Here is a 24,431-nt window from a genome sequence, read left to right on the forward strand (position 1 = left end):
CTAGAACCAAGTTTGTTCTTTTCCGACTTCTTCTTTGCCTTGAGGTACAAAGTTTTATGTTCATTTATTTGAGGTTCTTTCCGTTTTCTTTTTTTTAATTTTTTAATGTTTACTTATTTTTGAGAGAGCGAGAGAGAGACAGAACATGAGCAAAGGAGGGACAGAGAAAGAGGGAGACACAGAATCTGAAGCAGGCTCCATGCTCTGAGCTGTTAGGACAGAGTTCGATACGGGGCTTGAACCCACAAACTGTGAGATTATGACCTGAGCCAAAGTCAGACACTTAACTGACTGAGTCACCCAGGTGCCTCTTCCTTTATTCTTAATGTAGGCATTTATCACTATAAATTTCCACCCAAAACTGCTTTAGCTATATCCCATAACTTTTGGTATGATGTGCTTCCAAAACACTACCAAAAATTGTTACCTATAACAAACAAATTTAGTAAAGTTATAGTATACAAAACCAACATATAAAAATCAATTGAATTTCCATAACTAACAATGAATGCTTTGGAAAAGAAATTATGAAGGCAATCCCATTTACAAAAGGATCCAAAAAATTAAATTCTTAGAAATAAATTTAACCAAGGAGGTCAAAGACCTATATACTGAAAACTCTAAGATATTAAGGAGAGACTGAAGAAGGCACAAATACATCAAAGGACAGCTTATATTCTTAGATTGATAAAATCAGTAATGTTACAATGATCAAATAATCCTAAGTGATCTACAAATTCAATGCAATCCTTATCAAAATCCCAACAGCTTTTTTCACAGATACAGAAAAAACAATCCTAAAATTCATATAGAACCATAAAAGACTCTAAATACCAAAGCAATTCTGAGGAAGAACAAAACTGAGGGCAACACACTTCCTGATTTTGATCTGTATTACATAATTACAGTAATCAAAACAGTATGGTATTAACATTAAAACACACACACACACACACACACACACACACAACAGAGAGCCCAGAAATAAATCTACACATATATGGTCAACTAATTTTTGATGAGGCCACCAAAAACACACAATGGGTAAAGGACTGTCTCTTCAATAAATGGTTTTGGGGAAACTAGATATCGGCATGCAAATGAATCAAACCAGACCTCTATCTAACAACATTCACAAAAATTAACTCATAGTGGGTTACAGACTTAAATATAACACTGGAAACCAAAACTACTAAGAGAAAACACAAAAAGAAAGCTTCTTGACACTGGTCTTGTCAATGATATTTTTGGAAAGGATACCAAAGCACAGCATAGCTAACAGGTATATGAAAAGGTGTTCAACATCACGAATCATGAAGCAAATGCAAATCAAAACCACAACTGCTTTATACCTGTTAGGGTGGCTATTACCAAAAAGGAATTAACAAATGTGGGCAAGGATATGGAGAAAAGCAAGCTCTTGTGCACTGTTACTGAGAATATAACTGGTATAGCCATTATGGAAAATATGGGAGTTCCTCAAAAAAATCAAAAACAGAATTACTATGTGATCCAGCAATCCCACTTCTGGGTCTACATCCAAAGGAAACTAAAATAAGTGTCTCAAAGATATGGCTGCACTCTCATGTTCATTGAAGAATTATTCTCAAAAGCCAAGGTATGAAAACAACCTAAGTGTCTGTCACAGGTGAATGGGAAAATAAGATATGATATAGTCAATGGAGCATTATTCAGGCAAAAAAAACGAAGGAAATTCTGCCACTGGAATAACACAGATGAAGGGAGAGAAAGGGTATTATGCTGAGTGAAATTCTCCAGATAGAGAGAGACAAAACTTTATGGAATCACTGATTTGTGCAACCTTTAAAATTTTTTAAAAATAAAAAAATAAAAAAGCCAAACTCATAGAAACAGAGAGTAGAATGGGAGATGCAGGGGGCTGCAAGACACGGAGAGATGTAGGTCAAAGGGCAAACTTTCGGTTATAAGATCAGTAAATTCTGAGGATCTAATATACAGCAGGCTGATTATTGTTAGCAATATTGTATTTTAATACTGTATTATTGTATATTGAAAACTTGCTGGAAGGAGATCTAAATGTCCTCAGCACTCACAAAAACAACAATGAAAAAAGGTAACTATGTGATGGATTTGTTAAATTACTCGATTGTGGTAATCATTTTCCAATGTATACAAAACATTGCATTGTATACTTTATGTGTAATTTTGTCAATTGTTCCTTGGCAAAGTTGGAAAAAAATTAAATTAAAATTGGAAAAAATTTAATTCAAAATGTGACATAGAATCAAAGACAAAAGTAGATGTACATTCTTTAAAATTATAGAAATAACCACCTAAAGCATTTAAAACTGAAATAATTAAAAGTGGTTTTAGGGGCACCTGGGTGGCTTAGTCGGTTGGGCGTCCGACTTTCGCTTAGGTCATGATCTCGCTGTTCATGGGTTTGAGCCCCGCGTCGGGCTCTGTGCTGACTGCCAGCTCAGAGCCTGGAGCCTGTTTCAGAGTCTGTGTCTCCCTCTCTCTCTGACCCTCCCCCGCTCACACTGTCTCTCTCTCCTAGAAATAAATAAAACATTTTTAAAAAAGTGGTTTTAAACATCCTCAGATTCAGAGACAGTTTACATACGGGGTTTGAGACAGAAGAAGGAATCTAGAACCAGACCTGGGAAAATTTATAATCTATATACTTAAACATTAAAGTCTCTGAAAAATAAATTCCTTTTCAGCTTCAGAGCAGCCTTTCCTGAAAAATATCAAAATGATCCATCCTTTAAACAACAAATTGTCTCCTATCTATGATCCTGATTAAACAACCCTGTACAAAGGAATCTTCTTTTCCCCTTTTATAACATACTGACAAGTGTGTGAGCATGTGAGCAGGGGTAGGGCAGAGAGAGAGAGAGTAATCCCAAGCAATCTCCGCACTGTCAGTGTAAAGTCTAACTCAGGGCTCGATCCCATGAACCAAAAGAATATGACTTCAGCCAAAATCAAGAGTCAGACGCTTACCCGACCGAGACACTGAGGCACCCCCATGGATAGGCTTTTAATTTTTCCTCAAGAAAAAAAGCGGTATTGAAAAATTCAAACACTAGAGATATCTTACAAGAGATTAATCTTTCTGTTCTTAGCATATATAGTCATTAATTTAATAAAAATGTTAACTCTACTATGAATAACTAGGTTAAGTTTCATCCTAAAATAACAGAAATACTGCCAAAACTTGATAAGAATATTTCAAATTATTGAAAAGTAAAGTAGTAAGTGCTTCTACCAATCACAGTTTTTGTTTTGGTTTCATTTAGTATGAATGACAATGGAGTCCACCAATACTGGAAATGGTGGTAGAATTCTTAACCTGAAATCCATGGACCTCTTGAACATTTTCTGAAGACAGAATCCACAGCTTTCAACAGACTGTCCGAAGATTATGTGACTCAAAAAAAGTTAAGAACTACTGAAAAGTGTACTGTTATTTTCTCAGTAAATTACTTTATAGGTATACTTTTAGGAACAATCTATCCTAAAAACCAAGCAATGTCTGTACTTTATTTAAAAGCCAACCTTGTTATCAAAAAGTATTTAGGGCAGTTTTCAATATACACACTACAAAACAACTGAGAAAAATTTCAAGTGAGGAAATCCGGCAAGAAGTTAAGTCATGTTAGAAACAGAACTATGTGGGGCTCCTGGGTGGCTCAGTCGGTTGAGCATCCCACTCTGGATTTCAGCACAGGTCAAGATTCCAGGGTCACGAGATAGAGTCACATCATGCTCTGTGCTGAACGTGGAAACTGCTTAAGATTCTCTCTCTCCCTCTGCCCCTCTCCCTTGCTCATGCTGTCTCCAAAATTAAAAAAAAAATTTTTTTAAAGAAATTTAAAGCAAAAGAAATATAACTCTGTAATACTAAATACAAATGGATACCATGACGTTCACTACCCATACTTAACAAATTTATTTTTCTGATTTCTGACTGTCACACAAAAACAGAAATATCAGCAGATATAAGATTCAGAGCATCCATTAAAGTCACTCCGGTTGCTAAACGCCCACACATAATTCTAGTATTGTATTATACCTATAGATACAGTCAAGAGCAATAAGAGAACATTTCTCTCAGAAGTTTTAAGTTCAAAAACTACAAGGAAGAGAATGGAAAAACATAGCTTGAAAACTTAAAAATGAGGCATCCAGAGATATCAAAACTACTGAGAGAAGAAAGTTTCATACAAGTATGCGTGGCATATGCTTCCTTTTAACACAAATTAAATAATGATCCATATGGCTTAAGGATGTTTTAACTTTTATAAGCGATACCTCCGTTTAGCTGAAACCCTAAATCTTCTACAACCAAACAGAAAGGACATGGATTTAGTTAATGTACTTAAAAGTATATGAATGTGCATAAATAGTAATAAAATATTTCCAAATTATGTTTGATCCTATCATTATTCTCAGCATACTGACTGCAATATCTATATTTAAGACAGAACTTATTAAAGGGATATATTTTTAAATTATCCTCAAGACTAAATACAGATAATCAACTGCCTTGCTTTTCATAAGCAATTACAATTTTGATGTAGTAACATCCACTAATAAAGATAAAAAAGAGCTGCTAAACACAGAAAACATTAGACATAATCTGATTAGATGAACAGAAATATAGACCACTGGCATACTTCTAATTTAATGATCACTGATGAATCTTCAAAACAGAAAACAGAAAATCAGGTTCTCTAATCTTCCTGGCCCAATAATTTAATACGTTATGGACCCAACTGAGCTTCTCTTAGATGGCGACTGGAGGAAACAAAGCAGTCTGAGAACTTATCCATATAGTAACTTCTACCTCATAAAAAACCACCCAGACCCAGCTAAGGCTTTCAAATACTAATGAGCAATTCTAACAATTTCTAAAGGCTGATTAATACTCTACCTAGCTTCCAAAATATCGCTGCAATACACACAGAACCACTCCATGCACCTGCCATATCAAGTATGAACATTTCCTACGGTTATCTTTTCATGTTGAACATGTCAGTCAATGTTTTTTGCAAATACAAAATTAGACGTGATGGAAATTTTAAAATTAACTTTCTGGGGCACCTGGGTGGCTCAGTCAGTTAAGCATCTGACTTCGGCTCCAGTCATGATCTCACAGTTCGTGGTTTCAAGCCCTGTGTTGGGCTCTGTGCTGACAGCTCAGAGCCTGGAGCCTGTCTCAGATTCTGTTTCTCTCTCTCTCTCTCTCTCTCTCTCTCAGAGCCTGGAGCCTGTCTCAGATTCTGTTTCTTTCTCTCTCTCTCTCTCTCTGTTCACCCCTGCCTGTGTTCTGTCTCTCAAAAATAAACATTAAAAAAGTTGAAAAAATTAGATAAAAAATAAAATTAACTTTTTCTCACATGTTATTTGTCAGAGCATCAATTTCTCACTGCTTTGATATCCTTAATGAAAAGTCCACATTGAGTATATTATGAAATAATCCATTCAGTGTTTCAAATGTCTTACTAAGTCTCTAAAAATTACATTACGATACAAGGCTCCAGGCTTCTCCGAAATTTAAATGAGTAAGGATATCTGTGATGTGATGGCTGGCCATTACCTCACATGCTGCTATTAGCAGCAAATGTCCCAGTTACTGGCTTCTGGCATGAGCTCAGCTGTGGTTGTCTAAGAAAAGACGAAACACTTATTTTTAAAAGCTCAATCATTAACTGTAATGTCAAAAATGGAGATTAATTTCTCTAATTACATACTACAGAAACTTATTTTGTCTCACAGATACGTAGTAACTTTCATCTACAACACTTTACATTTGGAAACCTGATTTCAGTGATGCCCCTTGTATATGCATGTCAAGACCCAGGATATTCTAGTCTTTAAAAACAGTCAGCAGTTCTATGAGAGCTGGGTTCTCCGAACCGCAGATCATGACTCTAAGTTAGTGGTATGTTAAATTCATGTAACAGGTCTCAAGCAGCACTTGTTTAAATGAAATCGTATTAAATAGAAAAGAAAATGGAGTACATATAGGTCATCAAGAATAGTTTTTTCAATGAGATTTTTGTTTTTGTTCTTTATATCAATGTATATGTATCACTGGGTCACGATATAAGATTTTTTTTTAGGTTGTGATAAATATATTTCTATGAGTTGTGGTCAAAAAGTATTTCCAAGTTTCCAAGTTTATAGTCCAAGATACAGAAATACGTAATAGCATAGGAGTATCAAAACATACGATATTATAATCAGTGATAACTGAGTCCATTTTTAAAGAGAAAATTTGTTCAAGTGTCAATTTTCGTACAGTAGTTTCAGTAAACATTACTGAATAGCTAATAAGTTAAATTTTTTTAATGTGTATTAATTTTTTGAGAGAGAGAGAGAGAAAGATACAGCCAGGGATGAGTTGGGGAGGGACTGAGAGAGGAGGAGACACAGAATCTGAAGCAGGCTCTAGGCTCTGAGCTGTCAGCACAGAGCCTGATGCGGAGGTGGGGAAGAGGGAGACTCGAACTGTGAGATCATGTCCTGAGCCGAAGTTGGATGTTTAACTGACTGAGCCACCCAGGTGCCCCTAATGAAGTTAACTTTCTAACCATCCTGGTCTGACCATAGTTTCTAGTAACTACGATATGACTATTTCATAGGTCCTCAAAACAGCTTTCATTCCTCCTCTTTTCAATTTCAGAGGTCAATTTATACTCTCACTGGTAAGCAATACCCCTTATCATAGCTAAAGAGTTTAAATAGTTGGTACAGGAGGGAATGTTTCATTTGAAAATGTCGAGTGCCCTAAACATTTATTATATACACAGCTTGAGAAGCATACATCACACTCATCTCCTGATTCTTTAAGCACGATGGGAATGAAAAGTCAAGTAGAGATGATATCAAATTTGTATCAGTGAAAAATTCATCATATCAATGGCCATGAACAGGTCGTCTCCTCATCTATAAACACAAACATGGCTGAAAACCCCAAGCCATTAAGGAAAGTCGTGTTCTGTTTGGGGGCACTTACTTTCATTCAACAAACACTTACTGAATATCTCCTCTCTACCAGGCACAGTGCAAGGGTCTGGGGATACAACAATGAACCTGGCCCAGAGAAAATCTCACCACGCCTCTTCAACACTACCTACTTCCATGACGCCCTTAACTGTAGTATATTTTTTTACTCTGACTAAAAAGGATGTTCTCCTTTACCTGAGCAAAACTAAGAACGGTTGGTTTCCAGGGGTTGTATTCTAGAAAGCTGCAGCAAAACCCTGAAATAGGAACCACTGGACCATTGCTCCGAGGGAAGATCTGTTCCTGCAAGAGTGTGGCCACAACATGTTCATCCAATGATTAACACACAACCTTGTTTCACAGGTGTTTCTGTTTAAAGACGCCTTATTTAATACATGTTACTAAGTCATTAACATTGAACTCAGAGCCAACAGCACTAAAACTCATGCCTAAACTAAAGCCAAGCAACATACATTTTCTCCATAAAGCATATGACAGCCTTTTTGAGTTTGGGAACACTAGACAGTACTGTGGTACTATGTTGGGGGGCATTTTAAGCAGCAAAATCACCCAAAAAGGCATTTAAAAGGCCCCCAAAAGCAAAACAAAAAGGTACAACATCATCTTGTTCAACTTTAGGTGGGAACATGCACAACGGTAGCAAGGAGAGAAAACTGCAAATATAGAATCTGTTAATAATCAGGATCAGCCCCAACTGATGAAGAGAATATTCTCTTTAAATACATTCCCATCTAATAAGAAATGACAGACTTTGAATACCATCATTATGCAACTCTTAATGAACTAATGAAAGTAGGAAAGTATCAATTGCTGCTAACTTCACAAAAAGACAACTTTTGAACTTCCTCATGGAAGAAGAGAACATGATGAAACCTCTACATCTTACAACCAATTTACAGGAAAGGCAAGGTACAATGCTTTCCCTTTTCAACCCTGAGACAGCCCACTTTTTAATCTGATGTCCTCAGCGCAGGGAGATTTTATGCAACTCTGTCTCCCCATTATCTATTATAACACATAATACAGAGCAGAATTTGTTAAAGGCCTACGGCATAAATGAGTGAATTAATGAATGAATGAACAGAGTAACTACCTCCTGGAAGGTTAGGAATGTTAATTTCTAAGATCATGTCTTTTTCAAGGAAAGAAGGAAAGAAACAGGTATTGGACAGGCAGGCAATTTATAACTCTAACAGATGCTACCAGGGGAGTAACACCTCACAAATCAAAGGTCATTTATACTGTGATTTCAACTCTCCAAAGCAGAGCTATGAACCAGAAGAAAAGACTTTACTAAAGGAGGTCACAAAATGCATATTCCACTCACTAAACAAAAAGAGCCCCTGCACTATATTTTACCTTAATTTTAAAATAATCCTGATCAGTTTATTATCAGAAATCAAACATAAAAGGGAAAATTGAAGTGACTAGTCAAAATATGACAGCGAACCAAGAAGACAAATCACCTTATACACCTCGCTAAATTCAGTCTATGCATAACAGCACACTAACTGATGAGCGGAATGAGATCCCTAGCTCTGCCAGATCTGACTCTGTTTAGAAAAGAGACATTGTACTACCTTGAAAAGGTTATCGTTTGAAAAAATACTAAAAGAAAACACTGCAGGATAAATTCAATCTTCTCATTTGTCTAAGAGGCCAGGGACTGATAATGCCAGATAAATGAGAAAGTACTTCAGAAAAGTCAGTAGCTGTGTCATATATATTTCTCACAATGAAACTATATTTTTCTTCTTAATTATAGTGCCAATTTCCTAATTTAGAAACATTTAATTATGAATAACAGTCTCCTGTAGGCAAAGGTCACAGAATTAAAAGGTTCGTTCAAGGGAATCAAGGCTTGAGAATTTTATTTAGGAAGTTAATAGTGTCAATTTTCATCCTAGAAAGAACTTAACATTGTAACTGACAGTAAATCATGAAAAACCAAGTCAACTTCTACACAATTCTAGAATGAAACAGGCAACAAGTGGTAGAAAATCTTAAACTGCCGCTTCTCCAGACTAAGGATATCTTTGTGCCCAGATCAAACCAAGAGAATCCTACTCAAAAGTTAAGTGCAAGAGCCTAAAGAGAGACACAAAATTTAAAGACACTTCAGTTCCCAATATGAATGGCAGGGTTAAGGTCTAGTTTTTCTTACAGAGATCAAGGCTCTCTTACCTGAGCAAAGAAAAAAGCTCCAAAACATAATGAAGCCTGCATTCCCTAAAAACTGGGACACCTCCCAAAATCACTATCTGTCTAATAGGTTTACAGCAATAAAAACTACCATGCTCAAAACTATGTTATTGTCATGCTGTTCTGGCGTGCAGCCTAATTAACAACCTAATTAGTAAAAAATAATTCAATATAGCAAATTTAAATTTTAGGAATTGCTTACTACTAGAACTCTTCTATATTCTGGTGGAAATGCAAAATGGTATATAGCTGCTTAGGAAAAGTGTGGCACTTTCCTATAAAGTTACACACACACTTTCCTTATAAACCAACAATTCCAACCCTAGAAATTTATCCAAGTGAAATGAAAACTTAAAATTGCCAAAAAGAAAAAAAAAACTGCACACAGATGTTTGGGCAGTTTTATTCCTAATTGCCAAAAACGGGAAACGAACTCTTCAAACAGTGAATGGATAAACACGCTGAGACACATGCACATAAGGGAATACTGATCAGCAGCAAAAAGGACACATGTTTCCCCATGGATGAATCTCAAATACACTATGCAAAGTGGAAGAAGCTAGCTTCAAAATGCTACGTACCTCATGCTACCCTGACAAAGTCAAAATTTCAGAAACCAGGAAGAGACCAGGGATTGCTAGGGGCTGGGAGTGGGAAAAGGGGCTGACTACAATGGGGCAGCAGGAGGGAATATTTTGGGCTAAGAGGATTGTTTTGTGCATCAATTATAGGGGGAGAGAATTTTAGCGTGCAAACATTTAAGAATAGGAGAAAAAGAGGTGCCTGGGCGGTCCAGTTGGTTAAGTGGCCGACGCCAGATTTTGTCTCAGATAATGAGCTCATGGTCTGTAAGACAGAGCCCCACGTTAGGCTCTGCACTGAGAGCACAGAACCTACTTGGAATTCTGCTTCCTGGTCTTTCTACTCCCCCCCCCCCACACACACACATACTGGCTCTCTGTCTCTCAATAACAAGTAAAACATTTTTTAAAAGAGAAAGAAAAAACTGTTTATCTAATATAAAAAAATACCTTACCAAACAAAATCAGAATTAAGTGGAAGGCTCAAAAAACTGAGCATTTCCTTAAATTTTACAGATAGCCCATAAATGCATTTAATTTCAACTTCCACCGTTTAAAAAAAAAAAAAGAAAACCTTTCTATAAAGTATTTCTCTACTTTAATGTCAGAGTACTGAAGTCAGATGCTTGTGTTTATTATTTTATTTAAAGGGGAGCCAATGTATTTGTGAGAGGTGTCTCAGACAACTCTGGCAGTTCAGACTAAAGTGGTTTGGAGTGAGCAGGGTGCCTCTGGAAGCATTTCATCAAGGTTTCCCCAAGTTAAATCTCCTTAATAAAAAAGAGAAAAAGATCAATCCATTCATTCAACAAACAAGCAATCACAAGAGGCCTATCATGTGCCAAAACCAGAAGTCAAATGGCACCGAGGACAATCACAATCCCTGCCACATCACACAGCTTAAACAAGTAATAATAATATAAAGTATGATACGTACACGAGAATCACGGTGCTTTCTGAGCACACGGCAAGGGTACCTAACCTAACTACAGAAGCTCTGTATCTCCCATTAGAATCTATACCTTCAAATGCCTACTATCTTCGTGAACTCAGAAACACAGCTATAAAAGCATGCACGACAGTGGTCACTATCCCTTCATCCTCAATGTTTGGGAGGGAAAGAAAGCAAAGACCATGCACACAGAACACTATCCAGCAGTGCAGTAATCACTCCCCTACAGTAAGGTACTACCTTATATGCAGAGTTGTCACCTGACCACCAGCAGGGCACTTTTCCTGAGTCAAAACACCATAATCATGAACTTCTCTTGTTGAGAAGTATTGTTTTATAGGAGGGTGGGGAGGGTGAAATAATAAAGAAAAAGAGAGAAAAGGAAAAACTAGTTAAGATGGTGGAGGAAAAAAGCCTAAGTATATAGATTCTTGCAGTGAGGTCTTAAAAACAAATTAAGGAAGTTTAAGGAAACTAAAACAGAGGCATTACAACCACACCCCTGCTTCTTTCTGTTATGAAAAAGGAAGCCAAGATATGTAAAAAGAGGGCTGCCTGCAGGTGCTTTGGCATGAAGTTACCAGGCACCGAGGTAAAATTACATAACCCCAAGGACTAAAACGAGTGTGTGATGAATATTCAGCTATGCCAGTTACCAAAAACATTTTCCATCCCAAGCATCCTCATTACACAATGCTTCTGGGACCACACTGGGGCCCACAGGACCAGGGTTAATAGCTTAGTGCCAAAAAAACAGAAAAGCTTCCAACAACTGTTAAACAAACATGGATTAAAATAAAGTGCCTCTTGGTATGTAGAGATTTACAAGAGGAGAAACGTGAGAGAAATTTACTAGCATCTTACTGAAAGTCCATTTCAGAGGAATGAGATGCGGAGTACTTTCTATCAAGAAGCAAGAGGTGGAAACAAATTAATGCAGTTCCACAGGCCCTTTTCCAAAGTTCTTGCAGTCAAACATGGCTGGGAACCTGACTTTTAGGAGAGTCTGACAGGTGATACAGTGTGTATGTACCATATAGTCTGTGAAAAGGCTGAGATGACACAGGCAGGACATTATAATCAAACACTATTTCTGCACTGAAACCTACAAATTCGTGAAATAAAAACACAACAGTTCAAAACAAGTTTTATGGGAAAAAAAAACAATTTGTGCCTAACATACAAGAAAATATTTTTGGTTTTCAGAGCATTGTGGATGTTAGAATTATTGATAAGAAATTAAGGTCCCACAGAATTGTACCCATTACTCAATTACTAACTGTATGTGCAAAATGTTACTACTAATCTCACTGTCATGTGCTGGTTTTCTTGCGGAATTTTGGTGAACACAAAATAGTTCTAAAAGTCTTCTCCAGGTTCACAGAGAACATGTCTCGTACACTCTATCCACTCCTAAATTTTTTTTTTTAACGTTTATTTTTATCTTTGAAAGAAGAAAGAGCAGAGAGAGACAGTAACAGAGGATCTGAAGCAGGTTCCATGTTGACAGCAGAAAACCCTATGCGGGGCTGGAGCTAACAAACCATGAGATCATGACCTGAGCCAAAGTCACACCCTTAAGCGACTGAGCCACCCAGGCACCCCCACATTTAAATTTCTTTACCACAAATTCTCCTAGTAGGGCAAGTTTACAAAAATCTAACCCCTAAAATTTACAGAGGAACTGCCAAATCCAATTTTGTCTCCATGAAAGCAATGTTCCTTGAATGGAATTTAACATATTGAACTCATCATAAAACAATTTGTTCTCATTTTACCACAAAAAGCTGTAACTGGTAAAGGTGTCTGTGACCTAGGAAGCTGCAGCAAATGAGTCACAAAAAAGGACCCTGATTTGTCATAAATGACAAGATACAGTAACAATAAAATCCTATTATCATAGTGCATTTATACGTATACAGGTACTGACTATGTACAATATAGACAATATACTACATACACAATATACTATTACTGAAACAAACTGTTTCCACTTGGGGGAACATAGGGATATTCCTCATCAACAAAGGTATAAAAGAGAGTAAGCAGTACATGTATAGTTATACTATACTATTAAGACCTCTTCCATCCTTATGTTCCAGAAAAATACAACTCAATGATATTATAAATATAAGGTAAAACTAATTAATCTTTGAAGAGCAACAAATCTTGCCTTCTTACACTTTACATAAGTTTAAAGATATGACTGTTTTTATCACTTAGGTTTCGTAAGATTTTCAGGGGCATCTGAGATGGTGCCTTAATTTATTCTTGATAAATTTCCCTTTAAGTAGTTTTCCAAACTTTAAAAATCCTCTAATTTTGCTGCTGGACTTAGCAACAATTGCTAATAAGCAATGAATACAATGGCCTCACAAAGAATTCTGGGTATGAAACTATAAAGAGAAGTAACTTTTAACCTGGTCATCTTGCAAATGTTTTCTGTGTTTCTTGTCCCACTTTCATACCCTTATCCCAATTAAAAAGGGAACTTGAAAGTTAAGAGCTATGTAAAAAGACGAGGAGAAATCAGTCATTTTCAAACTCAACAGCACACTGGAATCACCTATAGAAACACTAAAATGTATCAATGCCCCAGCGCTACCCACCCCCCACACCCTTAGATTCAGACATCAATTAGTCAGGATAAAATCCCAGTATCTACCACTTTGTTTAAGGTCCCCAGAAAATGTTAATGTGAAGTCAGGGCTGAGAGCCACTGGTGTTCACTGCCTTTTCCACAAATGCTTTTTTCTTATTTTTTTAAAAAAAAAATTAATCTTTATTTTTCAGAGATAGAAAAGAGAGACAGAGAGTAAGCAGGAGAGGGGCAGAGAGAGAGGAAGACACAGAATCTGAAGCAGGCTCCAGGCTCTGAACTGTCACTACAGACCCCAATGCGGGGCTCAGGAGCTGTGAGATCATGACCTGAGCCAAAGTTAGACATTTAACTGACTTGAGCCACCCAGGCTCCCCTCTCTTATTTTTAACTCAGTGACAGCACCCCCAGCCCTACAGCAAAGGCTACAAGGATTACCTTTAAAATTATCCATTTTTCTTTTCCTTTCCTGGATCACAGAAAAAAAATTTACTAATTTTCAACTGGAATATTTTAAACAAGTGCATATAAGTAAAAATTCACTTCAACTTGTCTCATATTCTCATTCCCAACCATCAGGATTTTATTTTTCAGTCAGTCTTCAAAAACAACTTCATTAGGAGTTGGTAATTGGAACGTGTATAAATAGCATAGCATATAATACATACATACAATATACATTCCAGTTACCAGCCTTAACAGATCATCAGAAAATACTTAAAGGGGAGGGCACTTTGGGGATGAGCACTGAGTGTTATGTAGAAACTAATTTGACAATAAACTATTTGTAAAAAAATAAATAAATAAATAAATAAAAAAAAAGAAAATACTTAAAGGAATGATTTCAAAGAGTTGATTACATTTTGATATTTCATTAAGTGCAAATATTTTCAGAACCTCCAGTGTCTAAAGGAACATGAGCCACAATATGCCCTGACATTCATGCGAATGTCATTAATAATCTACCATTTTTAAACAAAAATTGCCATTACAAGATTCATCTGTAAGATGTGTATTTTTGATTCATATTGTTTTCGCACCTCTAGAATAAAAGAACACAAAATATTATAAAACTCTTATAAAAATCTGCATCTACAATACCAGTGTTTAAAAATGTCACCACCAACTGACATCTACTAGCTTCTCCTCCAAAACAATACTAATTAATGTTTGCACTTCAAATCAGGATTTTATTAAAAGGCCTTGTAGCCATGTATTTGCACACCATAAAACTAGTGGAACACCAGGAATTTTCTCTCTTCTCAACATATGACATTACCTGCTATATTTGCCTACCATTTGAAAATATTCATGGCTAGAATACAAAATAGGTATTTCACAAAAATAGAAAATAAACATGACACAGACTGGCTGTAAGGGGAAAAAACATTTTCACTTCCCTTTTTACAAAAGGAAACTCTGACTATAACTCTGACTCTAATACAACACACTCTAAATCAATGCCAAGTATACCACCTGAAATTTAAACCAAACTAGTTAAAAAAAAAAAAAAAGGTAACACAATTAATAATCACAAAATATTCAGAAGTCTGCTTTTATACAGTACACTTGTAGTAAAAAATGTGTCACATGGCCAAATTCAACTTAAAATTTTAAGGTAAATAACTTGAACAAGTACAGTTCTAAAAGCAAAGCATCAATACGTTTCAGGCACACTTTATTCAAGATAATGTACAATAAAAGCAGAATTGTATGTTAAAGTCTAAGTTGGTAAAACATCCTACCCCAGGATTCTATTTTTTCCCTCCTCAAAAGAAATTACTATTTTTCCTGATGGCAAAAATATTACATATTATAGCAGAAAATCCAAACAATACAGAGAAGCATAAAAAGTATAAAAATTACAATCACCCTAAATGTCACTATTTATAAATAAATGTTATTAACATAAATACCCTTGCAGAGAATGGATGGATTTACTCTATATATTTACAAGTGCAACTACAACGATAAGTTAAAATCCTGTATATTTACATACACATATCTCAATATACATGTACAATACACACACCCACAGATTCTTTTACATATACTAATGGCAAAGAAACCTTTAAGATAACCACTTTCTTGAACTTAAAAATATATAAATTATTCTACTTCCGCATTTTCATTTAAGTAGGCCAGGTTTGAGGTTACTTGGTGGGTGGGGGGGTGTGTGTGTGTTGCTACGCTTGAGGGAAGATTTAAAAATCTCTCAGTCTGCTTTACCTAAAAAAAAAAATCCTCTAGCTAAAATTTTCCAAAGCCTGGAAACATATATCTGTACTAACAGCAGTTGACTGACTGCTTTCCAGAACTAGCCCATGGTCCCAAGCAAAACTGCAAAGCAGACAAATGTTTGCATGGCGTCCCACCTCTTGGGTCAGAAAGAGCACTGCACCAGCAATTAGCACCAGCATTAGCGTAGGAGATTCTACCCACCAGGTGTGTGGCTTGAGCATCTCACTCAACCTTCCCAGGATTCATTTCATTACATTTCAATTCCTAAATTCTGTGATTCGCCCCTGCCTCCCCAAGCCCCCACCTTTTTTTTTTTTTTTTTTTTTGCTTTTCTCCAGATGGGTAAAATCTATCCTTTCCAACTATCTTATTTACTATGATTCCACAATTCAAATGGAACCCTTCCTCTGACCGAAAAACTCCCATTTCCCCAAGGTACCTATTGTCCTCTAGGTGTGAAAAAAGAAATGTGATGAGATCAAAGATCTGGGCAATTTGCAACTTCCGAAGAGAAGAGAGGGCAGAAAAAAAAAATGTTAAGTAAGTTCACAGGTATAAGTTTTAAGTAAATTCACAAGTACAAATTTTTAATTTAAAGTTATAACAGTTCTATGAGTTCCATGGGAAAAAAGTATAATGTTACAACTCAGATAACTGATTTTATTGACTCAGTCAATAAGAAAACTAGCAGTGTTTTAGCCCCTAAAATATTCATACCTGAGCATATTTAAGATAGGAACATAGAAGCAGCTCTCTAATCTTTATCCATTACATTTGTACAACGCTTTAAAGTTCAAAGTGTATTTGTATGCATTATTTATGTTCATTCTCAAAACAAGTAGATGCAGTGGTCACTATCGATTGCCTCTCTAACATACCCATTTGTCTCATGTTCTTTTTTCCCACGATTTTTAAAAATATCCACCCTTTCGGAGCTCATGGGTGGCTCAGTTGGTTAAGCGTCCAACTTTAGCTCAGGTCATGATCTCACAGTTTGTTAGTTCAAGCCCCACATCAGGCTCTGTACTGACAGCTCAGAGCCTGGAGACTGTTTCAGATTCTGTGTTTCCTCCTCTGCTTGCACTCTGTCTCTCTTTCTCTCTCATGCTCTCTCAAAAATAAATAAATGTTAAAAAATAAAAAAAAAATATCCAGCCTTCACCATGTCACTCAGGAAAATGTGACCCCATTCCCAATTGCAGGGGATACATCCTGATTAACAAAAGTCAGCCATGATAACCCTATTCCCTCTGTCACGACTGGCTAGGAAGTACACATGACCTAATTCTGGTCAATAAAACATGAAAGGAAAAGTATGCTGGTAAGCTTGTGCAAAACATTTCCTGGCCAATGCATGTCTAGATGCGATCTTGCTACCAGCCTGAGGATGCATCCAACACAAAGAGGAGAGCAGAGCCAAAAAAAAGAAAAAAAAATCACAGAGAGGCAGACCAAAGCTCTGAAAAACGAGCCTACCTCAACTCTTCAGTGTTCCATGTCAGAAACTACCTACTGCATTTCAGGCAGTATAATGTGGCAACACCAAGATAAATAGCCTACCCTGTCTGTCTTTCCTTCCCCCACCTGGACCTCCTTTCCTATACCTAAAAGTTTTCCTTTTTACTTGAGCTGAGCTAGGCAAGACAGGAGGGGAGCTACTCTATGCTGTGAGGCCAGCATGCTTTGTACCAAGCTCAAGGGCTCCTGCTACACATCAAGGGTATGGCATTTCCTCTTCCAAGGAACAACTTCCTCTACCAATTCACTCCAGCAGCCCCTACGCAGGCTGAACAGATGCTGGGATTCTAGGAAGGCTCCTCTCTACATAAAAACTGAAAGGTACAATATGAAATCAGATTAGGGACCATATAGGGAAATGTCAGAGAACCACAGCTTGATCACCTGACTATATAATTAAACAATCACGCTAAGGTCTGAATGAATACCGCCAGGAATACCAGAATTTATTTCTTTTTTTATAAGAGGATGCTATTAAATCACTCTCTAAGAGAGAGCATGAACTAGATGATGTAATAGTAGTAGACAGCCTCTTTAATATATTAACCAAGAGCTCATAAGTTAGTTAAAAAGGGGATCAAAGGGGCGCCTGGGTGGCTTAGTTGGTTAAGTGTCCGACTTTCGCTTAGGTCATGATCTCGCAGTTTGTGGGTTTGAGCCCCACGTCGGGCTCTGTGCTAACTGCCAGCTCAGAGCCTGGAGCCTATTTCAGAGTCTGTATCTCCCTCTCTCTCTGACCTTTCCCTGCTCACGCTGTCTCTCTCTCTCTCTCTCCTAGAAATAAATAAAAATATTTAAAAAATAAATAAATAATAAAAATTAAAAAATAAAAAGGGGATCATAAAAAAATCAACATATCTTAAACACTTTATTGCAAGTAAAATATAAAAATGCACATTTCCAAGACAATCTTTGAATGTAAGGCCAAGGCCTTTCCTTCAAGTATGGATTTACAAACATCAGTTCTATTTTGTTTCTTGCAAAAACCACACCTACTATACATCACCTGTGATTCCATTTTTTGTTTCTTAAACACAGAAAGACATCTCACAAAGCTTAAAAGCAATCTTATTATGGAATCTTTTCAGATTTTTAGGGGTTCTTTCCCTAATTTTTAAAAAGTTATCTTACCCACACTTACTTTAACTATAATTTATTTTAACTACTCACCTGTTTTGAAAGGAGTCACAAGTTTTCATACAAGTAACTTTGCCTCCAAAGTTCACTGAATAACGTTTCATTAAACTATGTAATTACATCATAAAGTATAAGTGCCATTAAAAACTTGCTGGGTGTAAATACAAATAAGTCTTGGTAAGTATAAAATAACTAGTGGGATTAAAAGTTCAAAAACAAAGTTGAGAGGGGCACCTGGGTCACTCAGTCAGTTGAGTATGTGGCTCTTGGTCTGGGCTCAGGTCATGATCTCACGGTTCATGGGATCAAGTCCTGCATCAGGCCTCTGTGCTGACAGCATGGAGCCTGCTTAGGATTCATTCTCTCTCATTCTCTCTCTCTCGCTCTCTCTCTTCCCCCCCCATCCTCCCCTGCTTGCGTGCACACGCGCGCGCGCACACACACACACACTCTCTCTCTCTCTCAAAATAAAAAAAACATTTAAAAAATATTTTAAAAAGGGGTGCCTGGGTGGTCCTAAGCGTCCGACTTGAGGTTAGGTCATGATTTCATGATTCATGAGTTCAAGCCCTGCGTCAGGCTCTGTGCTGACAGCTCGGAGCCTGAAGCTGTTTCAGATTCTATCTCCCTCTTTCAGCCCCTTCCTCCCTCACACCCCACGTCTCTCTCTCTCTTTCTCAAAAATAAACATTTAAAAATGTTTTTAATATAAAAGAAAACACTAGAGACTAGTCAACTGTTATTCGATGTAGCATGGGCTTCAAGCAGTCAATGAATGAAAAGTATCAATCTTCTGAGTGGGTTTGAACAGGTAGGGTTAAGAGAGTCTCCTGAAATAGGCTATTCCCAAGAGTCTTTGCCTAGTCTATCCACCAATCAACCTTCTACCAACTCACATGTATCTTAAGAAAAAGAGTACCATGAGATTTTACTTAATTCCAGGGAAAGCTATTTGAAAAAACATGGGTATAACTTAGGCATATGTAGACATAACTTAGCTATGGATTTCCATGAAATTAAATTATAACTGTGTGATATATCTATCATTAGTAAAGAAAATGACCAAAGTGTGTGTCTTTTCTAACAAATCCAGACACACTTCAAGATCATTGTTAATAATTCTTTTCTCATTAAAAAAAAATGATGGGCAGGGACTGGCAGGAGAGAATATAATCACCCACTTACTATAGTGTAAGAACAAATCACCACACATCTTCCTGAGATCCCATAATAGGAGGAAACTCAAGCATTTAGGGTTTCTAAATCCCAGCTTTGAGAAAGGAGCTAGAAAAAAAACATGGCTAATAGCAGCCTCCAATGTGTCTGTAAAATTTATTTGTCCTCACATCTCTCTCTCCTTCCTTATTTTCTGAGTAATACAGAGCCTCTCCAAAGACATTTCACGTAAATGGATAGCACACACTTGATTCTACACATCGAGAATCCCAAATACAGTTCTGTCCTGTAGACCATCACTAAAGTATATTCCGAGGTAGCTTTAGTCACCAGAAATCTTCTGTCTGTTTCTACAGAATCTGTGTAAGGAGAGAACTACAGATACCTCAAAAACTGCCATTTCCAGAAAAAAAGTTACACCTTGAAGAACTAACACCCAGACATACACTAACACCACCAATCAATACCACTAAGCACCGACCACTCAAGAAAACACAAAAAAAGATGGTAGATTAGAAATAAACAGATCATTGGTGAGTTTAAGACTCTGAAGTCAGGAAAAAAAAATGATTAAAATACACACTCTGCTAGATCTTAAAAAGCTTGCTTCAACTCTGGATGACTGTTTCCTAATGTCAAAAACAAGAGCTATACAACACCCAACAAATAGAGTTGTCTTAACAGTATCATCTATAGGCCCTTCACAAAATAGGCACCTAATAAATTTTAACAGGTATTAGTGTTGTCATTGGAAGGTTCAAGATAAAACAAATTCAGTTATAATGTTAATCCTTTTTGGACACCTAGAGGGATATGGTTAATAAAATCCATCAAACAATTTTCCTTGTGAGTCTACATCGATTTAAATACTGTTATTGTGAGGGTAATATTTTTTGAAGCACTTCTTTGATAGTGACAAAGTTTGGGGTTAAATTATTTTAGGGTCATTTAATATCTAAGATAACTAAAAACCTTATACATATCATCTAGAACTGTGGACGTTTCCCATTGTATCATTCCACTGTTATGGTCAATTCTATGTGCAGATTCCTTACATTTCACTTTATCCATAATGAATCTTGCCTTCGAATGTATTAATAATCTAACTCTCCAATGACCTGTGTTTTGCTTTGTTGTTTAATATTTCGGCATTCCCAAGGGGCACATGGGGCTCAGTCAGCTGAGCCTATGACTTCAGCTCAGGTCATGATTTGACGGTTTGTGGGTTCAAGCCCCGCGTCGGGCTCTGTGCTGACAGCTCAGAGCCTGGAGCCTGTCTTCAGATTCTGTGTATCCCTCTCTCTCTGTCCTCCCACACATGCTTTCGCACTCTCTCTCCCTGTCTCTCTCTCTCAAAAATAAACATTTAAAAAATTTACTATTTCAGCAATCCTCCTATTTAGTTTGACATACCCTTTGGGAAACCCTCTGAAACTTAAACAACCACTTGTTCCATCCTGAAAAGCTCTGAATCTATAAACTACACCAGAATAATAGTCTATTGCCAGTACGGAGGGGATTACAGAGAGGACAGAGAAATAAACAGAGAGCTTCCCGTTCCTTCCAAAGGCACATTTTCACAGCCTGGATTCATTTCATATAAAACCAATTACCAGATTACCAGACACACCCATATTCAAGTTTGAGTAAAGAAACAGGACAAAGCCAGGTATGAAGCAGCGTTTTAGATTAGATACTTTTCTGCTTTCTTCCATTAGGATGAATGGTAACCGCTTGATTATTCTGTTATAGTTTGTTTTCTTGAACTTAACTGTCCTTATTTGCCGACCTACTTCCTCTAAGCCTAAAAACTGTACATTTGGACCTTTATATCTCAAACTGACTCATTTTTAAATACAAGGTATTCTGGACTTCCATGGCCTGATCTCCACCTATTTTCACAGCTTCCTCTCCCACACAGACCTCCTGGCACAGCAGCCTCGTGTCCAGCCCAACAAGCCCTGTAATACCCAACCACACACACCCCCATACACACACATGCATGAAGCCCCCATTTTGCCCCTTAAAATATTTTAATGCCCAAATGGAGTGTTACCAGCTCTAAAGTCATTCACAATTCCCCAGTCAAAAATTAATCTCTCTCTCTCTCTCTCTCTCTCTCTCTCTCACACACACACACACACACACACCATCCTTCCACGCGTCTCTAATAAATCCCACAGGTGTCTTGTGTTGCAATTATCTCTGTGCGTGTCCGAGTCTCCCTTGAAGACAGCTACTGGGTCTGATTCATCTGAGTCTACCCACCCTTCCACCCTGATCACAGAGTAAAAGTCCTTTGCACATGGTACAGGTCCAGGTTGAACTAAACTATTCCTTGATTTTTATCCCAGCCGTTTCCTTTGAAGGGATAAATGAATAGCACGAGTTGAACATTTTGTTAATGGTTACCGCTTCAAATCTAACAATGAAAATGTCAATAATTACATAATGCGTTGAGTTTCTGAGTTGATGAGTGGCAGAGGAGGGCAATGAGCACAAGAAATCATTATGGAAGGCAATCATTTTCTAAGACCCGCCCCTGTCAAAAGTCTCATATATAGCAACATTAAAATTAACCTTTCTGCCCCCATTCTAATAAAAACCAGCATCTCCAGAAACAAAGCAAACAAGTCTGTACGCTCCAGAGAATCTATGCCCATGCAGTTTATTTGGCATCTTTCTTTCAATGCCCATGAATACAACTGTCACCTGATGTCCATCTATCAAAGCTAATGTACACAAAATACAGAATACAGATGGAGAAAAGTTTGGGAATAGTTATGAAATACACTAAGCACATTTCTCCACCCCATCCCCCAAAAAAGTTACTTAAAATGTCACAAACTATATCAGATTTTTGGTGGAAAACGTTTTCTTCAACTGGCCTCATAATCTTTCTAATCCTGACTCATTCTTATAATTTGCGTGTTTTCTTCCACTCTCTACCTACAGAGAAAGCAAATATTCCTCACAAATACATACATGGCTTTAAAACGTGGACACTGTTTAATTTTAAAAAGTATCCCAACTTAGATGTAGCTCAACATCCTTTCTTCTCTGGGAGCAAATGTCATTCACAAGAAACAACTGCACAGAAAATGAATATTGACTTATTTTCTTAACTTAGTTTAAAAAAATCAGTAGGTTTCTAGTTTTCCAATTCAAGTCGACTTTCTAAAACAAAAGGTTAAAAAGGGGTCACTCACTGGCCAGCCTCCGTACTCATTACAACAGAGTTACAACTAATTCGCACAGTGTAGCAACAGTAGCCATCTCCCACACTGACTCTCCCTCTCTCTCTCCCACCCATTAACTTTTTCTCCTTCCCGGGGGTGGGGAACTGGAAAGGTCCTAATACAGGCCTAACTGCCCTCACCCCACGAGCACACACACATCTCCAATCACCACCCCCCACCCCCAGAAAAGAAATGTGGGAGCCCTGGACGCTTCCGTGTGTCACTTCCCCTGCATGTGAGATAAACAAACAAACCAGTACCGTAACAGCATCCAGCAGAGAAATTTTGTTAGCCAAGACTAATGCCCCGGTTAAGTTTTGATCTAAGTCGAAAGCTCTATGAAATAGGTAAATCCCTGCCCCCACCCCCTCCAACAAACACCCCAGCGGGAAGTTTACCCCTGGAATGAATGCTGGCCCCTGACACCTCCTTCCAGCAGCCCGACGCCTCCCGTCCGCCCGCGCGAACCCCCCACTCCGAAGGTAATTATCTTGGACACAATCGGGAGCTCTGGGGCTGCGCTCGCGACCTCAAAACCCCTCCCCGAGGAAGCCCCCGCCTCCTCGCGGCTCGCCCACCTCCCCCGCGTCCCCACTCGCGCCGCACAGCTCGGCAACTTCTGCACCCGCCCGGCCCGCCGCCCGCGGCCCCCTCCCCGCGCGCCCAGCCCTCCGCGCCCTCACCGCCAGCAGCGGCCCCTCCCGCCCGCCCGCCCGCCGGGGTCCTCGCCCACCCCCTCCTCCGCGGCCCCCGCCCGCGGCGCCGCCCCCGCCGCACCCCCAGCCCTCCCGGCCCGGGACCCCAGCCCACCCAGCCCCACCCGGGAAGGAGGGAGCCGCGGCCGCGCCGAGGCTGCCGCCGGGCCGGGGCCGCGCGCCGCCGCGGAGGGGGCTTTACCTCAGAGGCGCGGCCGCGAGCTGCGGGGTCGGTCCCGGGCGCGGGCGGCGCCCCCTGCTCCGTCAGTCAGCGGCGGCGGGGGCAGCGGCGGCGGCACATCACACCCGCCGGCGACCGGAGGAGGAAAGCGAGCCACGCAGGGAGGGAACGAGCGAGGTAGGGGGGGAAGGAACGAGCGAGGGAAGGAACGCAGCTCGGCTCGGACTCGGTCCCCGCACTACTGCCGGTGCCTCCTACCGCCGCCTCTGGCCGGAGAGTCGCCGCCCGGGTCGCTGCTGTCGCCACCGATGCAGCCGGGAATGAATGCACAGCGGCGCCTCGCTTATCCGGAGGTCAAACATCCTTCTGCCTCGGGCATCCGGATCGGCGCCGGACCCGGAAGTGAACACACGGAAAAAAAATAAAAAAGGAAAGCGTCTCTCTAGCGGCGGCGGCCCCCAAGCTCCCGCATCAGCGAAAAGAGCCGAGTGGAGCCGAAGATTACACCGGCCTGCTCGGATTGGCCGGCTCGCCGACCGGAAGACAGGCGGCGCGTTCATTGGCTGGCCAGGCGTATAAAAGCCAAGCCACTCCTCCATCCCCCACCTCCGCACGAGCGGTGCGTGAGGGGGAACGTGGAGTAATAGTGGATACGGGTACGTTTCCCTGGGCGAGGCCCGGGGCGGAGAGGCTGGACTAGGTCTCTGGGGAGACCTGGAAGGAAAAAACGCTCCCGTGATTAAGGAGAGCTACCAAAAATTCCGCGTCTTGGGTGAGCAAAGAGCCTAAGGGCGCCATTGTGCCAAGTCGGGTTGGCGAGGCTTTGCCGAGCACAGCCCTCCAGGTGCAGGATTTTAGGGCCCTGGCCTAAAGGAGTGACCTCACTG

General features: G+C 39.1%; 1 protein-coding gene across 4 annotated transcripts in view; it reads right to left on the minus strand.

The window, feature by feature from the left end:
• The window catches only part of CSNK1G3 (casein kinase 1 gamma 3), a 109,490-nt gene extending 85,509 nt beyond the window's left edge, over positions 1–23,981 (minus strand). For 2 of the 4 annotated variants that reach the window (XM_039253426.1, XM_039253428.1), the window contains exon 1: positions 23,566–23,981. The gene's annotated coding sequence lies outside the window, so the exon portion shown is untranslated. The remainder of the gene's footprint in view (positions 1–23,565) is intronic. The other 2 variants (XM_039253425.1, XM_039253424.1) reach the window with 1 other exon arrangement.
• Positions 23,982–24,431: the final 450 nt, after the last annotated feature.

Source organism: Hyaena hyaena, unplaced genomic scaffold, assembly GCF_003009895.1.
Source record: "Hyaena hyaena isolate Hyena2069 unplaced genomic scaffold, ASM300989v1 scaffold_453, whole genome shotgun sequence".
NCBI classification, from domain to species: domain Eukaryota; kingdom Metazoa; phylum Chordata; class Mammalia; order Carnivora; family Hyaenidae; genus Hyaena; species Hyaena hyaena.